Below are 25,258 nucleotides of genomic sequence, written 5' to 3'. Positions count from 1 at the left end.
TTTATTTTTCTCCTTAATGCTTGTAATATTTCATTCATTTTACTTATTTATCTTGTTTATTATCATCTTTTTCTCCCATTAGAATTTAAGAAGCTTGTGGAAGTAAGGATTTTTGTTTTCTTTGATATGATTTCCCCAGTATCCAGTAGAGTGCCTGATTCACAGCAGGTGCTTGCTGAATGCTTGTTGGATGAATGCTTTGGTGAGTGGATTGGCTGTTATTTCAGGTCTGTGGATTGAAGATGGATTTACTGTAAATGGGTTCTTTGATGCCACACATGTGTTACTATATAGAGATGATCCCCTTAGGTGATAACATGGTTTGGCCACTTTAGGAAAGAAATTGCAGACTTTGAGCAACAGAAAGTAAAAGAACTGGCTCGAATAGAAAAATTTTAAAAGGAAGAAATGAGGAAGCTACAAAAGGGATGTAATATTTTTGAAAAGTATACTACAGCTGCAAGAACTTTTCCAGATAAAAAAGAGTGTGAAGAAATACTGTGCTGGTTCTTTACATTATGCTCATATAAATTAGTAAAGGTGATATCTTGTAAGAATCTCATTAGAGTTATTTGATCTGTCAAAGAGAAACTGGGTATCAATCCATTACTCATTCACTTCACAAATAATCTGTTCAAGACACTGCATCAGGAATATTTTTTATAGTCTGACTTCTAAAGAGTAGGATATACCAATTCTTATCTTACTAATAAAGGCTTACTAAAGGTGTCCCAGAAAAGACCATGATAATTACATGGATGAATTAATAAGCTATGAGTTAGAAATTTAGCAGTGTAATGTTGTGTTAATCTTTTTGACCCACCATACATCAAATACTGTTAGTTCTGTTCATTTGTAATAATTTAAGGCTGATAGACCAACTGGGTGTTTGATTATAAAACTTATAAGCTGATAGGCCAAATTATCAGTTCTGTTCATTTCAGAGCTAGAAATAGATGTGATCAGAAGAATGTAGCAGTTAGAAAGAACAAATGCATTTCTTGCTAAAATATAAGCCTTCCAGAACAAAAAATAGGTGCATATATTCATGACATTGGCATATGCAAAGATTCCTTAGACAGTATACAACTTACTATGAAAGAAAAAATGTATATATTGGGCTTCATCAAAGTTAAAACTTCAACTTATCAAAAGAAAAATTTTGAGTGGCTGTCCATAGCCTCTAGCATAAAATGTAAACTCATCTTCCATTTTCCATATTTTAAACACGAGTATTTTTGAGTTCCATTCCTCATTTTCTTCCTTTTCCATATCTATTGTGCATCATCCTTGAACAACCTCATCTGCATACCTACAGCTTAAGTTATTGTGTACAGTGTGGCTCAGGGTCTTTAATTCTGTTTATTTATTTTTGTGGAGAGAAGCACATGTCATTACATTTTGTTTAATGCTCAGTTTATTAAACCTAATGTCAGACTTAGACGATCTATTAAAATTTTTATTTCAATAGGTAACATAAATATATTCCCATTCAAAAGGTATGAAAAGATATATAGTGAAATCTCTCCATCTCACCCATGCCCTGGCCACCCAGTTCACATCAGTTTTTATAATTTCTTTTTTATTAAAGAAGCATTAATAATGTAATGCATTCCCATACTTCACCAGTGGTCATTTTGTCTTTCTAATTTCACCTCTTTCTCTTTTGTCTCCACACTTTTTTTGTCTTTTATTCTGGAATGTTTTAAATGAAATCCCAGACACCTGGTCATTTCACCTGTAAGTATTAAGTGTATTTCTCTGAGAAAGACACTTTTTAAAAAAATGTAATTACTGTGAGTCAAAATGGTAAAAAAAAAAAAAAAAAAAAAAAACCAATAAAAGCTACAACTACTGGTTAAGGAATGTATAACAGATACAAACATAAATTAAGACAACAAAAATATAAATGGGAGGTACTGGAGTATTTTCCTGTGACCAAAATTAAGTTGCTATCAGCTTAAGACGGCTATTATAACTACAAGACTCTTTATGTTAGTCCCAAGATAACCACAAAAAGGAAATTACAGCAGATACACAAATGAAAAATAGGGAAAACAAAACTTAGTACCACAGAAAACCACCAATCCACATAGTTAAATAACAAGAGAAAAAGAAAGAAGCTAGGGAGCTATAAAACAACCAGAAAGCAATTAATCAGGGGCCGAGCCCGTGGCGCACTTGGTAGAGTGCTGCGCTGGGAGCGCGGTGACTCTCCCGCCGCGGGTTCGGATCCCATATAGGAATGGCCAGTGCTCTCACTGGCTGAGTGCTGGTCATGAAAAAGACCAAAAAAAAAAAAAAAAAAAAAGAAAGCAATTAATCAAATGGCAGGAATAAGTTCTCACATATCAGTAGTAACCTTGAATGCAAATGGATTAAATTTTCCAATTAAAAGATACAAAGTGGTTGAATGGATTAAAAAAAATAAGACCCAATGATATGCTACCTGTAAGAGAGTCAGCTAACTATTAAGGATAAACATAGACTGAAAGTGAAGGGTGGGATAAAGATAATCCATGCAAAGAAAAACCAAAAGTGAGCAGGAATAGCCATACTTATATCAGATAAAATATATTTTAAACCAAAAACTATAAAAAGAGACAAAGAAGGTCTTTATATAATGATAAAGGGATCAAAGGATGATCAGAGGATATAACAAAATTGTTAATATATATGCACCCAACATTAGAGCAACCAGATATATGAAGCAAACACAGACCTAATGGGAGAGACTGCAATTCAATAATAGTAGGGGACTTCAACAACCCACGTTCAACAATAGACAGATCAAAATAAAGAGAGAAACATCTGACTTAAACTGCACCATAGACTAAATGGATCTTATGGACATTTACAGAACATTCCATCCAACAGGGGCAGAATGCACATTTTTCTCAGATATGCATGGAACATTCTCTAGGATTGATCACATATTAGGCCACAAATCAAATCTGCACAAATTTAAAAAGAGAGTGATCATATCAAGTATCTTTTCTGACCACAATGGTGTAAAACTAGAAATCAACAATAAAAACTTGATAAACTATACAAACACATGGAATTTAAACAACATGCTCCTAAACAACCAATGGGTTAATGAAGAAATTAAAAGGGGAATTAAAAGTTTCCTTGAGATAAATGAGAATGGAAACACATCATATCAAAATCTGTAGGACATGGCAAAAACAATTCTAAGAGGAATGTTTATAGCAATAAATGCCTGCATCAAAAACGAAGAGAGATTTCTAATAAACAACCTACCATTGCACCTAAAGGCGCTAGAAAGACTGCAACAAACTAAACCCAAAATTAGCAAAAGTTAAGAAATAATAAAGCTGTGAGCACAAATAAATAAAGCAGAGACTGCAAAAACAATTGAAAAGATTGACAAAATAAAGAGTTGTTTTTTTGAAAAGATAAACAAAATTGACAAACTTTAAGCCAGACTAATCAAGAAAAAAAGAAAGAAGATTCAAATACATAAAATCAAAAATGAAAGAGGAGATATTACAACTGATGCCACAGAGATATGAAGGATCATAAGAGTCTATCATGAACAACAAATTTGATAAAACAGAAGAAATGGATAAATTCCTGGACAAATAAAATCTACCAAGATTAAATTATGATAAACAGAAAATCTGCACAGATCAATAACAAGTGAGGAAATCGAACTATTAATACAATGTCTTCCATTTTAAAAAAGCCTGGGACCTGGTGGCTTCATTGCTGAATTCTACCAAACATTTACAGGAGAACTATTCGCTTCAAATTATTCCAGAAAATCGAGGAGGGAGGAATACTTCCCAACTCATTTTATGAGGCCAGCATTACTGTGTTTCCAAAATTGGAGAAGGACACAACCAAAAGAAAATTATAGGTCACTGTCCCTGATGAACATAGATGCAAAAATTCTCAACAAGATACTAGCAAGCCAAATCCAGCAGCATATTAATAAGATCATTCACTATGATCAAATGAGATTTATCTCAGGGATGCAAGGATGTTTTAACATATGCAAATCTATAAATGTAATATACCATATTAACAGAAAGACAAAAAGCATATGATCATTTCAATTGATGCAGAAAAAGCATTTGACAAAATTCAACACTGCTTTATGATAAAAAACTCTTCACAAATTAGGTATAGAAGGTATGTACCTGAATACAATAAAATTCTTATATGAGAAACCCACAGCTTACATCATACTGAATGGGGAAAAGCTCAAAGCTTTTCCTCTTAGCTCAGGAACATTACAAGGATGCCCACTTTCACATTTCTATTTAACATAGTACTGGAAGTCCTAGCCAGAGCAATTAGACAAGAGAAAGAAATAAAAGGCATCCAAATTGTAAAAGAGGTAGTCAAACCCTAAAGACTTCACCAAAAAACTGTTAGAACTAATACACAAACTTAGTAAAGTTGCAGGATACAAAATCAACACACAAAATTCAGTAGCACTTCTATATCCTAATAGCAAACTATCTGAAAAAGAAATCAAGAAAACAATTCATTTTACTATAACAAAAACAACAAAAAATTAAATACCTAGAAATAAATTTAACCAAGGAGGTAAAAGATCTCTACCATGAAAACTATAAAATTTTGAAGAAATAAATTGAAGAGGACATAAATAAATGGAAAGATATTCCATGTTCATGTATTTGAAGAATTAATATAGTTAAAATGGCTATTCTACCCAAAGCAATCTACAGATTTAATGCAATCCCTGTCTAAATATGAATGATGTTCTTCACTGAAACAAACAAAAAATCCTAAGATTCATATAGAACCAAAAAAGATCCTGAATAGCCAAAGAAATCCTGAAAAAAAAAAAGAAAGAAAGAAAAGCTGGAGGCAGCACACTACCTGACTTCAAATTATACTACAAAGCTATAGTAACCAAAACAGCATGGTACTGGCATAAAAACAGACTTGGAGACCAATGGAACAGAATAGAGAGCTCAGAAATAAACTCACACACCTACAGCCAACTGATCTTTGCAAAGGTGCCAAGAATATGTATTGGGGAAAAGACAGTCTCTTCAATAAATGGTGTTGGGAAAACTGGATATCCACATGCAGAAGAATGAGACTAGATCCCTACCTCTCACCATGTACAAAAATCCATTCAAAATGGGTTAAATATATAAATGTAAGATGTGAAACTATGTAACAAGTAGAAGAAAACATATGGAAAATGATCCATGACACAGGGCTGGGAAAGGATTTTTTAAACAATACTTCAAAAGCACAAACAATAAAAGCAAAAAAAGACAAGTAGATTACATCAGACTAAAAATCTTTTGCACATCAAAGGAAACTTAACAAAGTGAAGAGACAACCTACAGAATGGGAGGAAATATTTACAAACTATGCATCTGACAAGAGGTTAATACCAAAAATACATGAGGAACTTAAATAACTCAACAGCAAAAAAAAAAACAACAAAAAAGAAATAACCCAATTAAGAAATGGGCAAAGGATCTTAATGGAAAATTTTTGAAAAGAAGACATACAAATGGCCAACAAACATATGAAAAAATGGTCAAATCACTAATCACCAGAGAAATGCAGATCAAAACAACAATGAGATACCACCTCACGCAAACTAGAATGGCTATTACTAAAAGACAGAAGAAAACAAGTGTTGGCAAGGATGTGGAGAAAAAGGAACACTTGCACACTGTTGGTGGGAGTGTAAACTAGTACAGCCATTATGGAAAATAATATGGAGACCTCTCAAAAAATTATAAATAGAGCTACCATTTGATCTGGCAATCCCACTACTGGGTATATACCTAAAGGAAATGAAGTCAGTATTTTGAGGAGATATCTGTACTCCCATGTTTACTGGATCACTATTCACAATATCCAAGATATGGAATCAACCTAAGTGCCCAACAACAGATGAATGGGTAAAAAAATGTGGTACATATACACAATGGAATACTATTCTGCCATAGAAAAGAATGAAATACTGTCATTTGTGGCAACGTGGATGGACTTGGAGGGCATTATATTAAGTGAAGTAAGCCAGCCACAGAAAGAGAAATACCAAACAATCTCACTCGCATGTGGAATCTAAGGGGAAAAAAGTTGATACTACAGAGGCAGAGAATAGAACAATGGTTACCAGAGACTGGGGTGTGGGGGTGGTGGGAACAGGGAGAGGCTGGCCAGTGGGTTCAAAATTATTATTACTATTATTTTAAAATTTTATTTTAGAGCAGTTTTAGGTTTGCAGAAAAAGTGACTGGAAAGTACAAAGAATTCCAGTACACTCCTTGTCCCCACACATGCACAACCTCCCTGATATCAGCATCTTGCTCCAGAGTTGTATATTTGCTAAAGTCAATGAACCTATACTGACACGTTATCATCACCCCAAGTCCATAGCTTACATTGGGGGCCACTTTTGGTATTATACATTCTCTGGGTTTTGACAAATGTATATTGACATGTATTCACCAATGCAGTATCATACAGAACAGTTTCACTGTCCTAAAAATCCTCTGTGCTCTGCATATTCATTCCTCCCTCTCTCCAATCACTAGCAACCACTGACTTATTTTTTTTAATAGAAACATAATTGATTTGTAGAGTACATGGCTGAATATCAATACCTGTATACAATATGTGGTGATCCAGTAAGGAGAATTAGTATATTCCTCATTACGTAATGTAATCATTCCGTGTGACCCTTTACCAATTTCTCACTCAACCCTTCTCCTTCCGCTTTCCCACCTCTGAAAACCTCAGTTCTACTCTCTCCTTTTGAAGTTCAACATATTATTGTGACTGTTGTATCTTTCTTTCTCTTTTTGTTATTTATATTTTATTTTTTTTAAGCTCCCACTTATGAGTGAGGCCATGTGGTATTTCTCTTTCTGTGCCTGGCTTATTTCACTTAACATGATTTTCTCTAAGTTCATCCATGTTGCTGTGAATGGAAGAATTTCATTCTTCTTTATGGTAAAGTAGTCTGTATTAGTTTGTTTTTGTTGCTTAGAACACAGTTCACTGAGCTGGGTGATTTATAAAGAAAATGAAATTTATTGCTTACAGTTTCTGAGGCTGGGAAGTCCAAAGCCCATCTTGTGGTGGCAGCAGTGACCCAGGGGTCTCACATTGCAAGATGGTGGAAGCAGAGAGAGCAGAGAGAGAGAGACAGACTCTCCTCTTCTTTTAAAGCCCTCAGAACCACGCCTCTGACCGCCATTTTTAATCCATTCACTACTGCGTGGTCCTACAATCTAATCACCTCCTTAAGGCTCCACCTTTCAATTACCATAATAGGATCTCCCACCCTTTTAACAGTCACAATGGAGGCTAAGTTTCTAAAACACAAAACTTGGGGGACACAATTCAAGCTTCAGTGAGTTTTGGGGGGACATAATTCAATCCACTACACATTGTATAAATATACCACATTTTCCTTTGCAGTCACCTGTCAAGGAACATTTAGGTTGGTTTCAACTCTTGGCTGTTGTAAAAATAGCTGCATAAACATGGAAGTGCAGGTATCTCTTCGACATGATGATTTCCATTCCTTTGGGTATGTACCCAGCAGTGGGATTGCTGGATCAGAAGGCATTTGTACCCGTGGCTGTCTGGGGACACTCCGTACTGTTTTCCGTAGCGGCTGTGCTAATTTGCAGTCCCACTGACAGTGCAGGAGTGGGACCCCCTTTCTCTGTGTCCTCGCCAGCACTTGCTATGTTCTGTCTTTTTCATAATAGCCAGTCTAATAGGGGCGAGATGATGTCCCAATGTGGTTTTGATTTGCATTTCTCTGATGCTTAAGAGATATTGAACATTTTTTCTTGTGTCTGTTGGCCATTTGTATATTTGCCTTTGAGAAATGCTTCTTCAGCTCCTTTGGCCATTTTTAAATCAGGTTACTTGTTTTCTCACTAAGTTGTTTGAGCTCCTTGTTAAGTTGTTTAATCCCTTGTCAGATGTGTAGTTTGCAAATATTTTCTCCCGTTTTGTAGGTTGTATTTTCACTCTGTTAATTGTTTCTATTGCTGTGCAGAAGATTTTTAGTTTGATACGATCCCATTTGTTTACTTTTCCTTTTGTTGCCTGTGCTTTTGGGGTCTTATTCATAAAGTCTTTGCCCAGTCCTACTTCCTGAAGTGTTTCCCCTATGTTTTCTTTAGGAGTTTTATAGTTTCAAATAGGTCTTACATTTAAGTTTTTAATCCATTTGAGTTGATTTTGGTATGTGGCAAGAGGTATGGGTCTAGTTCCATTTTTCTATATGTGGATATCCAGTTTTCCCAGCACAATTTATTAAAAAGAAAGTCTTTTCTCCAATGTATGTTATTGGTGCCTTTGCCAAAGATAAGTTGGCTGTAAATATGTGGGTTAATTTCTGGGTTCTCTGTTCTGTTCTATTGTTCTGAGTGTCTGTTTTTATGCCAGTACCATGCTGTTTTGGTAACTATAGCTTTGTAGTGTTATTTGAAGTCAGGTAGTATGATGCCTGTGGCTTTACTTTTTCTTTACTCAAGATTGCTTTAGCTATTTAGGGTCTTTTGTTGTTCCATATGGATGTTAGGATTGTTTTTTCTATTTCTGGAAGAATGTCATTGGTATTTTGATGGGGATTACATCAAATCTGTAGATCGCTCTGGGTAGTATGGACATTTTCACAATGTTAATTCTTCCAATCCATAGTTCCCTGTATTTATCCTTCTTTCTACTTCTACTGTGCAAATATATACTTTAAAAACATACTTATTTAATAGGAAACAAACCTATATTTATTAATACTCTTCTAATTGTTAAATCATTAAAAAATAAAAGAGATGGTATATTTAACCTTTCTTTATATTATAGTTATTTTTAAAAATATTAACTCTTATTTGGGTATTTTTCATCCTACAAATTTATTGAGAATACTTTATGTACTAGACACTTTTAAGCATTTGGGAATTGGTGATGAATAAGACATTTCCATCCTCCTGGAATTTACACTCATCATTATTGATTCATAGCTTTTCACAAACTCAATTAATTATGTAATTTCCAGATAGGACTGCCATATGATCCAGCAGTCCCATTATTGGGTATATACTCAAAAGAGTGGAAATCATCATATTGAAGGGATACTTGAACTGTCATGTTTATTGCAGCTCTATTTACAATAGCCAAGATATGGAACCAACTTAAAGGTCCATTGACAGATGACTGGATAAAGAAAATGTGGTATATATACACAGTGGAATACTGCTCAGCCATAAGAAAGAGTGAAGTTCTGCTATTCACAGCAACATGAATGAACTTGGAGACAATTATATCAAGTGAAATAAGCCAAGCACAGAAAGAGAAATACCACATGCTCTCACTCATAAGTGGGAGCTAAAAAATAAATAAATAAAAAAGAAAGAAAGAAAGAAGGAAAGAAACAACAATCACAATAATATGTTGAACTTTCAAAAGGAGAGAACAGAACTGAAGTTACTAGAGATAGGGAGGGGGAGGGGGAGGGGGTTAGCAAGAAATGGGTTAAGGGTCACAAAGAATGATCACATTTATAAAGATGATTATGCTAATTATTCTGATTTGATCATCACTTATTATATACAGGTATTGATATTCAAATCTTTACCTCACAAATATGCATAATCAATTGTGTTTCAATAAAAAAATTATGAAATTTCCCTTTTGATATTCAATGGGTGTCAGCTAGTGGGAGGCCGTTGTCCTTTAGCACTGTCCTTAAAGTTCTGAAAGTGTCCCTGCATCCAGTAACAGCTGGCCATTTCAGACCATCTGGTTTTTGCCTTTTAAAAAAAAAACTTAGATCAGGCATCCACTGTGCCCCAAGGAGCCCAGTTCCTCTGCTCTGAACGTCTGGTGCACCGAGAACTGCTGCAGTGACAGACTGGAGTGTGACACCTTCCTCAAGTCAGGAATTCATGCTGAGTTTTCCAGCCTCCCGACACATGTGGCTTCACTCTCATTTTCATGGAGTGTGAGGTTTCATCGATTGCTGAGAGCTGGGGCCAGCCTGGTCTCTGAGCCACAGGCCTGTGCACCTGCCTCTTCGTTCAGCAGGTTTGCAGCCCAGGCTTTGGGAGATGCCGTGTGGGCTCTCGCACATCCCTGCCTCCCCTGCTGCACCTGCCTCTCCTGACTCCCAGTGGAGCGTGCTTTGGGGAGATGCTTCTTGCTTCCGTCCTTTCCTCTCCTCTTGGTCGCTCCCATAACACCTGATCTGTAGGTGGCTGGTCTCATCTTAGTTCTGGCAGCAGTCTTGATTTCTATTTCTGCACTTGCACATGTTTCTAGACATTTCCAGCAGTTTCTTCTCTTAGTCCATCTAAAGCGACTCATTTTTCTTAAGACCTATTTCTCATCATAAATTTCAAATAGAATCAGTTATCAGGGCAGGTAGTTTCAACTTTGGAATCATATTCTTCCCTTTATCTCAACTCTTCCTCCAATTATTCATGAATTCCTGTTAATTTTTTCTTCACCAAATACCTCCTATTGATACCTTTCTCTTTCATTTGATGTCTTAGGCTAGGCCTTTGCTACCTCATGGCAGCGTTGTTGCAGTCAACTCCTAAGTGCTGTCTGCTTCCTTCTATCTCCTGACTTCTGGAATTAATCTTGTCGATGGTATGAGGTGAGTCTCTAACCTGATCCCTACTCCCCTCTCTGGAGAAATCCAGTGCTCTCGAAATGTCATTTATCGATGAAGCCTTTTGCTGTTTTTGTCGGCTAGCTACTCTGTCTTATTGATATATCTCTTTTCTTCTGTTGCATTGTTTTAATTCTAGCAATTGTTTTTTTTTTTTTTTTTTCTTTGAGAGGCTGTGAAACAGCAAATAGCAGACTTACAGGAAGATTGGAAATGAAAGGAAGCAAAATGGTCAAGTACACACGGCTGTCTGAGAAGTCAGGTAGAAATGTTGGTCAAAGAGAACACTGACCTTTGGGAAGAGACAAAAGTGATGGAGAGACTCCGACTAGATGCCCGGAAGAAAGCAGAAGCCATTGAGAGCAGCCCCAGGATGGATCAGTGTGTGACTGCCGTGAAAAAAGAGTCTGCGGTAGGTCTGGAGGCCAGCTGGTTTTGTCAGCTCAGGGGATGACGTTAAATATTTGAGCCTCAGATTTACAAAGACGGGAAGCAGAATGGTGGGTGCAGGGATTGGTGGGAGGGGCGCGTGAGTTGTGTTTATGGGCTGCGGAGTTTCAGGTCTGCAAGATGAAAAGCGTTCTGTGGCTGGATGTTGGTGATGGTCGCACACAGTGTGAATGCACCTAAAAATGCACACTTGAAAATGCTTAAGATGGTAAAGTTTATGCGATGTGTATTTTACCACAATTAAAAATTGTTTTTCAAGCATTGCTATATATAGATACTTCCTAAATTCATTTCTATAATTGTTTGTTTGTTTGGTTGGGTTTTTTTTTTTTTTTTTTTTTTTTTTGGCAGCTGGCCGGTGTGGGGATCCGTACCCTTGACCTTGGTGTTGTAACACTGCCTGTAACCAGCCGAGCTAAAGGGCAGGGCTATTTTTATACGTCTTGTGAAGGAGGCATGCCACCATAGGCAGAGCATCTCAGCCAAAACGGGTCTCCTGAAGTCTTCGCAGAGTCACGTGCACGGGATCCTTTTTAATCAAGTAATTGCTCTTTCATTCGTCTATGTCAGTAATTAGGCGGTGCCAGGCACTGCCCCGGCACAGCCAGGAGCGACACAAAGTTCCTTGCCCTCACGGAACTTATATTCCAGTAGGGGAGAAAGACTGTAAATAGGACAGACAAGTGAAACGGGTGGGCGAGATGGTGACGCTTGGGGGCCCAGCCGGCGGGCGCTGTCGGGGTGGGGTGCATTGGGGCGGCCGCTGGGCAGGCTCGGGGGAGGGGGCGGTGACAGGCCCGCGGGACGAGCCAGGTCGAGCCTCCGCAGGAGCGGGCAGAGGAGCCGTGAAGGCCGCACCTCGTGGGGACAGTGGCCCTGCGCCAGGGCTGCCGCGGAGCCGGGTGAGGGCGAGGCGGCCGTCGGGTCCCTGCGGAGGGGACGAGGTTTGCAGGCGGTGGGGCGGGGGCTGCAGGGCGCGCTCTTTGCGTCGGTTACGGTGGAAACTCCCAGGTGCAGGGCGTGTGGGGGCTGCCGGCGGGGAGGTCCCTGCCAGTGCTGTCACCACCCGAGCGACCAGGCTGAGGGGATGGTTCCTGGGCTGCACCGGGCCCTGGAGGTTAGGGACCGCACGTTTGAAGTGCAAACTGTGCACCGCGGTTCCCTCTTGTTCAGCTTTCTGGGTGTAGAGTGGCAGAGAGCTGTCTTTTAGCAGAGGAGCGGTCATCCGAGTGAATGCCACCGAGCCAGGGGCGTGGAGGTGGGCAGCGTGTGACAGAACAGCACCTGCGGGCGGGAAGGGCCCCCACAGGGTCAGGGCACTGCGTATGCGAGGAATGTGTGGGAAAGACAGAATGTGGTGCCCGCTCTCTCCTTTCTTCCTAAAGTAGAGGACAGGTGAAAGCATAGTGCCGTGAACACCTGAACACCCACCTGTACTCAACCACGGCGACCATTTTGCTGAATCATTTGAAGATAATTGCAGAAATCATGGCTTCTCATCCATAAATACTTGAGCTTTTTATTAAATGGCTTTAACTTTTTTGAAGAGATCAGGCTGATTGCTTAGTAGAATGCCCACGTTCTGGACCTTTGTAAGTGGAATGCTTTGACAGTGATTTTTGTAGTTATTGATAACTGCCAGTATCGATAGCTTTGGGGCTGGCCCGTCAGGGTACATAGCGGAGGCAGGACAGAGTACAGACTGGAGGGGGAGGGGGCGTAGGCCGGGCCACTGAGGAGCAAAGAAGTACTATGCCCTGCAGGGAGCAGGGCGGGCGGGCAGTGTGATCTCCTGGCTAGGGTGGGGGTAGGGAGGGCAGGGAGATCTCTGAGCGCAAGCAAGGGAGCCATGTTCTCAGAGAGAGCTGGGCTCAGCCACACTCTGTCCCAGCGAGCGTGACCATGATCCCCCTGCCTCTGTCCATGAGCACCATGAGCTCAGGCCGGTGCTACCCTCTGCTGATCTGTAATAGCCAGAGAACTGCATGTAGGCTATGCAGCCTACTGTGTCCTAACATGAAGAACGAATATGTGTCAAAAGGAGCGTGTGTACATAGTTCATCCCTAGATAACAGCTAGTTTTCTTTGGCCTGTTGTGGTAAAGGAAAACACCACATATAAACCTACAGCCTTCTGATCTCTAGCAGAGTTCTGTTAGTTTCACTCACTGTACTAATATGTAGACTAACACTTATTTTGTATTTAAAATTTTGTCTCATACTATAGAAACTACCTGTTTGATTTCAAAAAAGTCAGATTTCTTCAGGAACCCAGGTAGAAAAATACAAGAAAAATTATTTGCCAACACTAGGTAAGAAGCTGCATGATCCTTTTCTTAAACTATTTTAGAATATAAAGAATAGAGAATTTATACCCAATTTAAGAAATAAAACATTGTTAATATAATTGAAGCCCTTGTGCATTATCTTATTCCCCCAGTTAATTTCTACCCTGACAGCATTCCATGCTTGTTTATTCTTTTCCTACATTGTGTCCATAAATCAATATTATATCATATTATGTCTTTCTGAAATTTGCTTTTTTCTCTCAATATTGTAAGACTTACCCACATTAACACATAAAAACCGCAGTTGATTTTGTACTTCCACAGTGAGTGGAACAATAGGAACACTGTTGATGGGCGCTCGGTTTCTCATTTTGCAGGATAATGAATAGGCTACAGGGCATGTCCTGACTATGTACATGGCTCTCCAGGATATGCATCAAGAGTAGGGTGCTGGAACATATTTTTAAAATTATACACTATGATCAAGTGGGATTCATTCCAGGGATGCAAGGATTGTTCAACCTGTGAAAGTCAATAAATGTGATACATCACATCAACAAACTCAAGGACAAAGACCATATGATTATCTCAATAGATGCTGAAAAAGCATTTGACAAAATTCAACATCCCTTCATGATAAAGACTCTCAACAGATTAGGTATAGAAAGAAAATATCTCAACACAATAAAAGCCATTTATGACAAGCCCACTGCCAGTATCATTCTGAATGGGGAAGAGCTGAAGGCCTTTCCCTTAAGAACAGGAACAAGACAAGGATGCCCACTCTCACCACTTCTATTTAACATAGAACTGGAGGTACTAGCCAGAGCAATCAGGCAAGAGAAAGAAGTAAATGGAATCCAGACTGGAAAAGACGAAGTCAAACTTTCCCTATTTGCAAAGGATATGATGCCATATATAGAAAAACCTAGACTCTATCAAAAAACTCCTAGAGCTGGTTAATAACTTCAGTAACATTGCAGGGTACAGAATAAATGCCCCCAAATCAGTTGCATTTATATACTCAAATAATGAACAAAAGAAAGAGAAATAAAGTAAGCCCATTTACAATTGTCATGAAAAAAATAAAATACCTAGGGATCAATTTAACCAAGGAGGTGAAAGACCTCTACAATGAGAACTACAAACCACTTCTGAAAGAAATTAAAGAAGACACAAAAAGATGGAAATATATTCCATGTTCTTGGATTGGAAGAATTAACATTGTGAAAATATACTACCCAAAAGAATCTACAGATTCAATGCAATCCTCATCAAAATACCAATGACATTCTTCACAGAAATGGAAAAAACAATCTTACCCTTCATATGGAATAACAAAAGACCCTGAATAGCCAAAGCAATCCTGAGCAAAAAAAATAAAGCTGGAGGCATAACACTACCTGACTTCAAATTATACTACAAAACTATTGTAACCAAAACAGCATGGTACTGGTATAAAAACAGACATTCAGACCAGTGGAGTAGAATTGAGAACCGAGAAATCACCCCTCAGGCTTACAGCCATATGGTATTGGACAAAGGCAACAAAAATCTACATTGAGGAAAAGACTGCCTCTTCAACAAGGGGTGCTGAGAAAACTGAATATCCATATGCAGAAGAATGAAACTAGATATGCATCTCTCACCATACATTAAAATCAACTCAAAATGGATTAAAGACTTAAGTATAAGACCTGAAATTGTAACATTACTAAGGGAAAATATAGATGAAACACTTCAGCAACTATGTCTGGGCACAGACTTTATGAACATGAGCCCAAAAGCACAAGGAGCAAAAGAAAAAAACAAATGAGACTATATCAAACTACAAACCTCCTGCACAGCAAAGGAAACAATCACCAAAGTGAAACAACAACCTATAGAGCAGGAGAAAATTTCTGCTAACTATGCATCTGACAAGGGATTAATATACATAATATACACAGAACTCAAGCAATTATACAGTAAAAAAATAAATGACCCAATTAAAAAAGGGGCAAAGGAGCTGAACAGACATTTTTCAAAGGAAGGCATACAAATGGCCAACGGTACATGAAAAAATGCTCAGCATCACTGGTCATCAGGGAAATGCAAATTAAAACCACATTGAGATACCACCTCACCCTAGTTAGACTGGCTATAATAAAAAAGATGGTGAATAACAAATGCTGGTGAGAGTGTGGAGATAAGGGAACACTCCTGCACTGTTGGTGGGACTGTAAATTAGTACAACCACTATGGAAAACAGTGTGGAGGTTTCTTAAACAACTACAGATAGATCTTCCATATGATCCAGCAATCCCACTTCTGGGTATATACCCAGAGGAATGCAAATCATCATGTCGAAGGGACACCTGCACTCCCATGTTCATCGCAGCTCTGTTTACAATAGACAAGACATGGGACCAACCTAAATGCCTATTGATGGATGACTGGATAAAGAAACTGTGGTATATATACAGCATGGAATACTACTCTGCCATAGAAAAGAATGAAATACTCCCATATGCAACAACATGAATGAGCCTGGAGAAACTTACATTGAGTGAAATAAGCAAAGCACAGAGGGATAAAATACCACATTTACTCACTCATATGTGGGAGCTAAGAGGGAAAGAAAGATCACAGTGGTGTGCTGGACTTGTGGAGATGGAGAACATTCCTTGGGCTACAAAGTGGAGGGGGGGAAGGGGGAGGGGGAGAGAGGTTGGGGATAATTGGGTGGGGGACACAGGGTATAAATGCAACTTGTGGTAAAGGGTATGCTGCCAGTATGAATCTGGCCCTCACATCATGGGTATGAGGGGTGACAATCAGCTTTTTATCTCATGAATACTCATAACCAATATATAAAAAAAGAGTAGGGTGCTGGGCATGGCAGGCTTGTGCAACTTTAGGAGGTTTTCCCTTTGCTCTGCAAGGTGGTTGTACCAGTCTTTTACAATCAGCAGAATACGCTCTTTATATTTGCTAACACTTGATCTGGTCAGACTTTAAAATTTTGGCCAGTCAGATGTGAAATGTCGGTTCAGTGTAGTTTTAATATGTATTTTCCTGATCACTGGTAAGGCTGTGTGAGCATCTTTTCTTACATTTAGTGCACATCTGCAATTCCTTGTGTGTCACTTCTCACCGTGTGACAGAGACACAAAGATTACTCAGAGCCCAAATAGTAAGAGCAATGAGAAGCCTGAAGGGTCCGCAGTGAGAAAACTCCCTGAAGAAGGGAGAAACAAGACACAGCCCTGAGTGGGTATTTGCTTCAGCTTTTATTGGAAAGACAATGTAATACAAGAGAAAAAAAACAACTTAATCAATCATTTATCAAAGGATTGAAAAGAAATTGGCTATGAGGCAATCTCAAAAACATCTTGAGAAACAAAGGAAAGGGAGTGAAGCTGGTTAAGAAATGACCTTTATGTTGTTCTCTAATCTAGCAGAAACTATTTGCTGTTTCCAGCATGTGCTGTTTTCAGCACTTAGGTTCTGCATAAGTGCATTTAGGACTTTTGCCCTTGGTGCACTCCCTGTTCTTTGTCAAGCCTATGTGCTCCCACACTTGTGAATTGCCTGTTCATTTTCCTTGCCCATTTAAAATTTGGGGGTATATGTGTTTCTCCTTAATGAAGTTAATTATTCTGCATACTAATCCTTTATTTGTTACAAGTACTGCCAGTATCTTCTCCCAATCTGGGTTTAGCTTTTTGGCATTTGTTTTATATATATATATATATATATATATATATATATATATATATATATATATATATATATATATATATATGTTTTTCCTTTTAAAATTGAATTTATCAATATTTTTCATGGTTTTTGCTTTTTATGACTTTAAGAAATTCTTCTCAATCCTCAGGTCATAAATATACTGTTTTCTTCTATAAACTTTTGCTTTCACATATGGGTCTTTAATCTACCTGAAATTAATTTTTTGTGTGTGTGAAATAAATTTAGAAAAGTGGATATAACATATGCAATTTGACAATTATAAAGCACATGCTTCTTGGCTTATCACAACCTAGGTAAGAAACAGACCAGCGGCACTCCAGAACTGCCCCTGCATGGTATTACTTTTCCTTATAAACTCCTGTAGTGCAACCCTAAAAAATATTTCACTAGTTTTTGAGCTTTATCATACTGTATTTATATTCCTATGTCATCTTTCACTAAACATTGTTTTTGAGATTGAATCCTGTAGACCTATAGCCTCTAGTTCACTAATTTTCACTGCAAGGTAGGATTCCACTTTTGAATATTCTGTTGATAGATGCTCTTTTTTAAGGTTCTGGTATGTTAAGCAATGATGCCACGAACATCCCTGTATCTGTCGGGTGTATACACATTCACTTCTTTAGGCATGTACCTAGGACTGGAGTGACTGGGGAATTGGTATGAATATCTTCAACACTAATAGATTTTGCCAAAATATTTTCCAAAATGATTTCACACTCTCAAAATCGATGAAAGTGCTTGTTTCGCTACACACCTTGTCAATACTTGGCATTGTCAGATTTAAGGTTTTGCCAGTCAGGTAGGGTGTAATAGTATCTCATTGTAGTTTTAATTTGCATTTTCCTGATTGCTAAATGCACTGAACACTTTGCCTCTGCTTATTAGCTATCTAGATTTCCTCTTTTCAAAAGAGCTGGTTCAGGTATTTTACCCATCATAATCCACATATATTACAAATATCTTCTCCCATTCTGGCTTGTCTTTTTACTCTTTACAGTATTTTTGATGAATCCAAATTCTTATATTAATGTAGCCGAAGTTCAGTTTTTCCTATACAAATGGTGCTTTTTCTTAAGTCTTTCCCTATCTTGAGGTCATAAACACACCCCTTATAGCATCTAGACCAGCTATTTCAGCACCATTTGTTACCTAGTTTTATTTTTCCCCACTCCTGTGTCACATGAGTTCTGTAAGTTGTGTGCAGCAGCCTCCAGGCAGTGAGCCTGTGCCCAGGAGTCAGGCCGTGCTCCCTGTTCTGCCCAAGAAGTGGATACATAAGAGTTCAAGTTAATGTCAGTTCATAATCAGCTTGAGAGAATTATACAGTATAATGAGTTTGAATCCTGGTTCTGCCTTTTAAATTTTGTGTTTATTATATATTTTTAATTCACACAATAATTGTACATATTTACGTGGTACAGTGTGATATTTTGGTACATGTATACATGTATACAATGTGTGTAATAATTGTGTTTCTTCCTTGTATTAGTTGACAACCTTGGCAAGTTATTAGATCTCTCAGCCTTGGTTTTCTCACCTATAAAGTGAGAATAGTAGTCTTTTCTCTGGAGGTGATTGTAAGGTTAGAAATGATTTACGTAACATAGTTCTAATGGTACAGTCCATGCACCACATAATGTTTCAGTCAATGACGGACTACACATACAACAGTGGTCCTGTAATATTATAATGGATCCAAAAAATTTCTACCACCTAGTAACGTCATAGTGCAGCACATTACTCACGTAGAAGCAACAGTCTACACACGTAGCCTCGGTGTGCAGTAGCTGTACCACCTAGGTTTGTGTAGGTACGCTCTATGATGTTTGCACAACGAAATCGCCTGACGGTAAATTTCTCAGAAGTTTCCTGTTAAATGATGCATGGCTATAGTTTGCTTTGCACAGGTACCCAGTGAGGTGGAAGGTGATGCTCTTCCTGTATCACATCCAAAACAGAGCACTCCTGCTATCCCTAGGGCTTTGTCACCCTCTACCCATGTTCTCAAGCCAAACCTCTGTGTCCTCTGATTCCTTTTTTCTTTTATCCTTACCCTCCACTTCAGTCAGTCCCTGGACTCATTCTTCTGATGTTGATTTTTGGGGGGTGGGGGCTGGCCAGTATGGGGATCTGAACCCTTGACCTCGGTGTTATCAGAACCATGCCTTCCCAAGTGAGCCAACCGGCCATCCTCTGATGTTGCTATTTCTGAATCCATTACTTATGTTGAACTGTATGAAATTGCTCACACTTGGCGATTTGGGACCTGTGAATCAGTGATTTTATGTGGTATAATGGAAATTTTTCTGACTCTGTTGGTGCCACACAGCCTTCACGCAGGTCCAGCAGCCTCCTGGCTGACTTCCTGCCTCTATTCTTATTGTCTAGGCCATTTTCCTGTAACATCCAGTATCATACTTTTTAACATGTCAGATTCTGGCACTTGCTTGAAATGCTTCAAAGATGGGGGTGTTTACAATATGACTCATTGGCATATAAGAAGAAAATGTTAGAGCTTCAATATATTTTTAAAAATTCCCTTCAATTTGTTGGTGGTGGTGGTGTGTGCATGCTTATTTTATAATGTGTGTATTACTGATACAGTACATGATTGGTGTACTGTTCATAATCTAAGAAGTTTAGATCACAGCCACTAGAGCACTTAGGTTTTAATTAAGTACCCAGTTATTTGGTCAAGCCAAATTCTGATGTATTCTTGAATGCCTCTTTTATCTGTCTCCACACCTAGTTTCTTAACAGTCCTTTTGACTGTCTCCAACATACCTTTGGGTCCATCTCTTAGCTTATTTGAGTACCCTTCTCTTCCTCTGAACTGTAAAATCTCTGAGAGCAGATATTGTCTTTGTTTTTCATGGTCACCCAGAACTTAAGTGCTTGAATAAATATTTGAATTTATACAATGGAGAACTCCTATAAATTATTAAAGAAAACTACTAGGACTCCCTTAATGGGTAAAAGACAACAGTTCACAAAAGAAGGATATGGACTAAGGAAATGTTTGACCATACTAGTAAATTTAAAATTTTTCAATTAAATATTAAAACGAACTCTGACAATTTTATTCCAACAGGCAGTCCATCTTGCAGATCCAAGTCTGTACCACCTCATGATTTAGGTAATTTGGATGAAACAAGTAAATCTCTATTTTTATATATTCGGACAGATTACTTGGGCTTAAAATTGATTTGCTAACTGACTAAATTTTCTAGACCATGTATGAAGAAGACTTTTTAATTAACATTGTAAACATTTTATATATAACACCAGTGCTAATCACAGAACCCCATAACATTAGAATCTGGCTTTAGAAACAAGTTTTAGCTGCTTCAAATGTCTTGTCCTTACAGGCTGCCTTGCCCAGGGAGCCACTTGGATCAGTGAACTTTCAGATCCCAAATATAAATAGAAGGAAGAAAAAGAAATTCAGGGAGTAATCCGCCATCCTGATGGAAAGGTTAAATAAAATAAAAAATAAACATGGATTAAAATAGACTTGAAACATTCTAAAATATGATCTTTAAGACTGCTGACAGTGGCTTAACTTCAGTGCCTTGGAGCTTGAACCTCTGCACTCCACTGAAAGTGCTCAGTGCACAGCATGCATTTAGTTGCCATTTCCAGTTTAGAGATGCAGCAAAAGAAGGAAGACAGTCCCTTTATCTAAACTTTGTTCTTGCTCCAAACAGAACCCCATTAAGCCTTTGCAATCCTTACCTTTTTTTGTTTTGTTTTGTTTTTTGTTTTTGTGTCTGGCTGGCTGGCTGGCATAGGGATCTGAACCTTTGACCTTGGTGTTATCAGCACCATACTCTAAGTGAGCCAACCCGCCAGCCTAATCCTTACCTCTTTTTAAAAGCCTCAGTCCATTCTAGGCCTTCCTTTCCTGCAGCCTTTCTTCTATTTATCCCAGGTTGGGGGCCCCCTCATAGCTCGATCCTGTAGGGTTTTTTTGTTCATAGGAAAGTTTTGGGTGGGAAAACTGCCTTGCTGAGTATTCCAGTGAAAAAGGAAGGGACATACATAGGGTAGAGGGAGGTGATGAGGGAATTTTCCCTCAGGTTTATGGAAAATTCACTTTTTCAAATTCCCTAGTCTGATCCGTGTTAATTCAAATGATAGGGCCAAAGTTCACTGCTGGCGTTGAGGAATGTGAGGACAAAGAACAGCCACCAAAAGGAAGCAGAAACTTTCCTGTAGGGGAATATCGCTGATGAGGAAAGTTTTTCTTTTTTAGATGAATATGGTTAATAAATGGAAAAGGACTGAGAAGATGAGAAAATCACCAATTTGCACCTCCTAATGAAATAAAGGATCTATTCTACTCTTTAGAGAATGTTTTACTTTTTAGTATAAAAAATCTCAAAGTAAGCATATTTTAATCACATGGTATCAGGAGGAAATCCTACCTATTGATAACTTGTGCTTTTTTAAGGTGGAAAAGGTTTATAAGAACAGGTGCCATTCTATTCCATTTCCCAACAGAACGTGGAAGGAAGTGGGTGTGGATGGGAAGACTGTCACCCTCACCTTCAACGGTGATGTGAAGCAGGTTGTGCCAGATGAGAGAGTGGTATGTCCCCGTGGGGGCCTTTCGCTGGTGGCTGCACCGCCTCTGCAGGAAAGGCACGCTCACTCTGCGTCTTTACAGATCTGCTCCTATGCAGATGCTGGGCCACTCACACCGCATGCCCGGAAGGACTGGAAGTCTTACATTTCTCCAGTGGACAAATAGGTACAAACTTGCTCTGCCCTCTCCTTATTAAATTCTTCCCTTCCTTTAAAAAATATTTATGGTAACCTTTTTAAAACACAAAAACATTTCCCAGATGGAAGAAAAGAAAGCACGCTTCCTGACCAGACTGTTAAAAACTTATTTGCTGATTGATGGGCAAGAAAAAAGCATTTTTCCAGATGATACAATTGTCAAGAATACAATGGTATGACACTTGTTAAATTTGTTTCTAGATTTTCATGGCTCAACATTTATTACCAATTGAATATTTACAAATCTAAAACATTTGTATAGAAGTAATTCAAAATTTCAGCAAGTTCATAACTGAACAAAGACACTTCGAGAGCAGGTGAGACAAGTTCTCAGCATTTTGGAATTTAGAACTAGTTTGAGATAGGCAGGCTCTTGGTAAATATCTTGCCACATAATCTAGTGTTAGTCTTAGCCTAGAGCTCTAGAGGGAGTCTATACTCATATAGCATTCCAGAAAATGGGAATGGCAAGTATTTGTCTAGAAATGTTTGGTGAGATTTGAAAACGGTGAAGGCTGCCCTGTCAGTTTTTAAGAATGACCAGACAGTGGCAGCCATGTTTAAGTTAGACTGTATCTCTCTCCTCTTGCTCGTATTTTGAATTTCTGGATCTCTCTGCCCCAGCTGGATAAGTTCTTTATTCTGGCCTCCTTGATCCCGTTTTTTGAAATCAATAACCTCTTTCTTTGCTCTTCTGAGTTACATTTCTTGAAATTAGACACTTCTTCAATCCATGATAAAGAGCTCCCTTATCACCATTTTCATTAAAACTAGGGCGAAGGTTTGCCACTTTCAGTGGCCTATTTTCAGTTTTCATCTCCTTTCCTAGAGTGTGACAATTAAGTACCCATTGACTTGCATACAACTAACATGTTATAGGTACACTTAATTAACCTGAATCCTGTGACAGAAACTTGCCAAAAATAAAAAAATAAAAAAGGTAAAAATACTAATTCAGATAATGTGGAAACTGGCCATGATAGTGTTTTTCCCTTAACACGGTTTTGAAACTTTATCTGGTGCTCGACTAAATAAATAGCAATTTGTTCTAAAGTTAGATGAAAAACTTTTGTGTACATAGTGCTTTAAATGATTTCAGAAATGTTTCAAATTTTTTAACTCTAATTTTGAAAATTTCTATAACAAAAAGTAGAGAAAATAATATGAAAAACTCTAGGTACCCATACATCCCGCTTCAACAAGTATTAAATCATGGCCAATCTTTCTTCATCTATACCCAGGCAAATCCCAGATGTTATTAGTTTGTTTAGGATTATTTTTGCAGTTTTGACTTTTAGCAGTGGTTCTCAAATGTTAGTGTGTATTACAATCACCTGGATTGTACAAACACAGCTTGCTGGGACCCACTCCAGTAATGTGCATTTCTGATAAGCTCTCAGGTGATACGCTTCAGGGGGGCAGGGACTACACTCATGAAGGAGCAGCTGTGAGCAGTGTTGAGTCACTTGAACGTGGCATAGAGATGGCTCATTAAGTTTATAGAAAAAAGTCATCCAGTGCCAGCACCTGCCTGTGTTCAGAAGTGGTGACTGTCAGTCTTTAGCCAGCCTTGTATTTATAATGGCACATCATACCTATATCTGGGGTTCAGTTTGACTGTTCCACAGCCATGTCAAGAAATCAACTTGGTGTTAACTTTTTCATATTCTGTTTTGTACCATTGCTTCAAAATAGATCTGAAGGGTGATTGTGCCCCTTTCCAGGAATATAGCTCTCTTCCCCACCTGATACAGAGCATGCACCCAGATGGTTTTCAAGTTAGTGAAAAGAAGGGTCAAAACTGAAGTAGCCAGAGTTTAACACAATGATCAATTTCTTTTAGAGGCTGAACACATGAAAATAAAAAAGCATTTTGTGGTGAAAAAATAAAGTAAATTTATTAAAACAAGCTTTTCATGGGTACATATAAGTGCTAATCTGACAACTAGAACTATCAGCCTGAAGCAGAAACACTGTAGAAAGAATTTGTAATTTTATAGAGAAAAGGACCAAGAGGGGTTGAGAAATAACCTCCACAATCAAAGGTCTCCATTTTAATAGTTTTCCTGTTGTATGTTTTATATTTTTTAAGTGATTAAATTCTATTTTAAATATTACAGTGACGGCAACAAAATCATAAGAGTTGAATAATGGCCAAAGAGAACTCCATACTGCCCAGTTCAAGAGAGGGAATATGCAGGTGGCACAGTTAAAACTTTACATATGAATGGTCAGCAAGAAACCAAATACACACCTGGTCAAATAAGAGTTAAGGACAAGGACAGTAATCTTCTAATGGACATGTAATAGTAACTATCCTTGTGTATCTTAATCAGGAAGTAACACTGATTTTCTTGTTAAAAAATGTACATTTCTTGTGGATTCTGCTGTTTATGTAGACTGTATGCATGTATGTGTGTATATAAATGGTAAAGATTATGTTTGGATTCTAAAATAAAAGTTTACACTGTATGTTGTTCATTTTTATATTCTTTGAAATGCACAAGGACAGCTTTCATTTATAATTCACTACCCTATCTTCCTTTAACTAAGGAAAGCATCATTACTTTATCTGTTATAAACTGTGTACAGGTTTTTAACATAATAAAATGAGTGCTTTTATTGGCTGGAGATGGTTATAAGACAAGTACACAAAGTACATCAAATAGATGTCCCACAAGCACCTCAACCACAGAACATGGACTTGCACAGAAAGTATGCTCAAGGAGTAAGTGAATGTCTCTTCTAGCCAAAATTTTCAATTAGTGCCAAGACTAAAACATTTGATCTACTATAGAGATTCATTAGTTGTTGTAGAATGGGAAGTTAACAACAATGAAGGAATACAAATAGGTCAAACAGTATTACAAGTAGTAGATAATCATAGGAGAAAGCAGTTATAACAAGGCTGACTATGTAACTTGTCAAAATGGGAAACCTGAGAGTGGAGGGGGTGTAATTGCTAGCCAATGTTAACTGATGGACCACAGCTACCTTGATGTTATCACTGATAAAACTGCAGGCTGACAGAAGCAAGGTGTCCTTGAAAGATGGGCAAGCCATCTCAACATGAAAAACAAAACTTTAAAACTTTTCAAAAAAAATGAGTTTAATATATTATCTCAGGATAGTGAAGGATTTTTAAATGAGACACAGAAAGCACAAACCTTAAAGGAGAAGGCTAATAAATGAGTGAAAACCTTGTCAAAAGTTACTACTAACTATATCAAATGGAAAGAAGATACATATACCTGACAAAGGATTACTATCCAGAATACATAAAGAATTCCTACAAATCAGTAAGAAAATTGCTAACTCAACAGAAA

At 38.0% G+C, this 25,258-nt stretch overlaps 1 pseudogene; it reads left to right on the top strand.

The window, feature by feature from the left end:
- Positions 1 to 408: 408 nt before the first annotated feature.
- LOC134364169 (centromere protein J-like) lies at positions 409 to 24,239 on the top strand (annotated as a pseudogene).
- The last annotated feature ends 1,019 nt before the right edge of the window (positions 24,240 to 25,258 follow it).

This window comes from Cynocephalus volans, chromosome 15 (genome assembly GCF_027409185.1).
Source record: "Cynocephalus volans isolate mCynVol1 chromosome 15, mCynVol1.pri, whole genome shotgun sequence".
Taxonomy (NCBI): Eukaryota; Metazoa; Chordata; class Mammalia; order Dermoptera; family Cynocephalidae; genus Cynocephalus; species Cynocephalus volans.
Note: the sequence above shows the minus strand (reverse complement) of the source record. Positions and strands in the feature narration are given on the sequence as shown.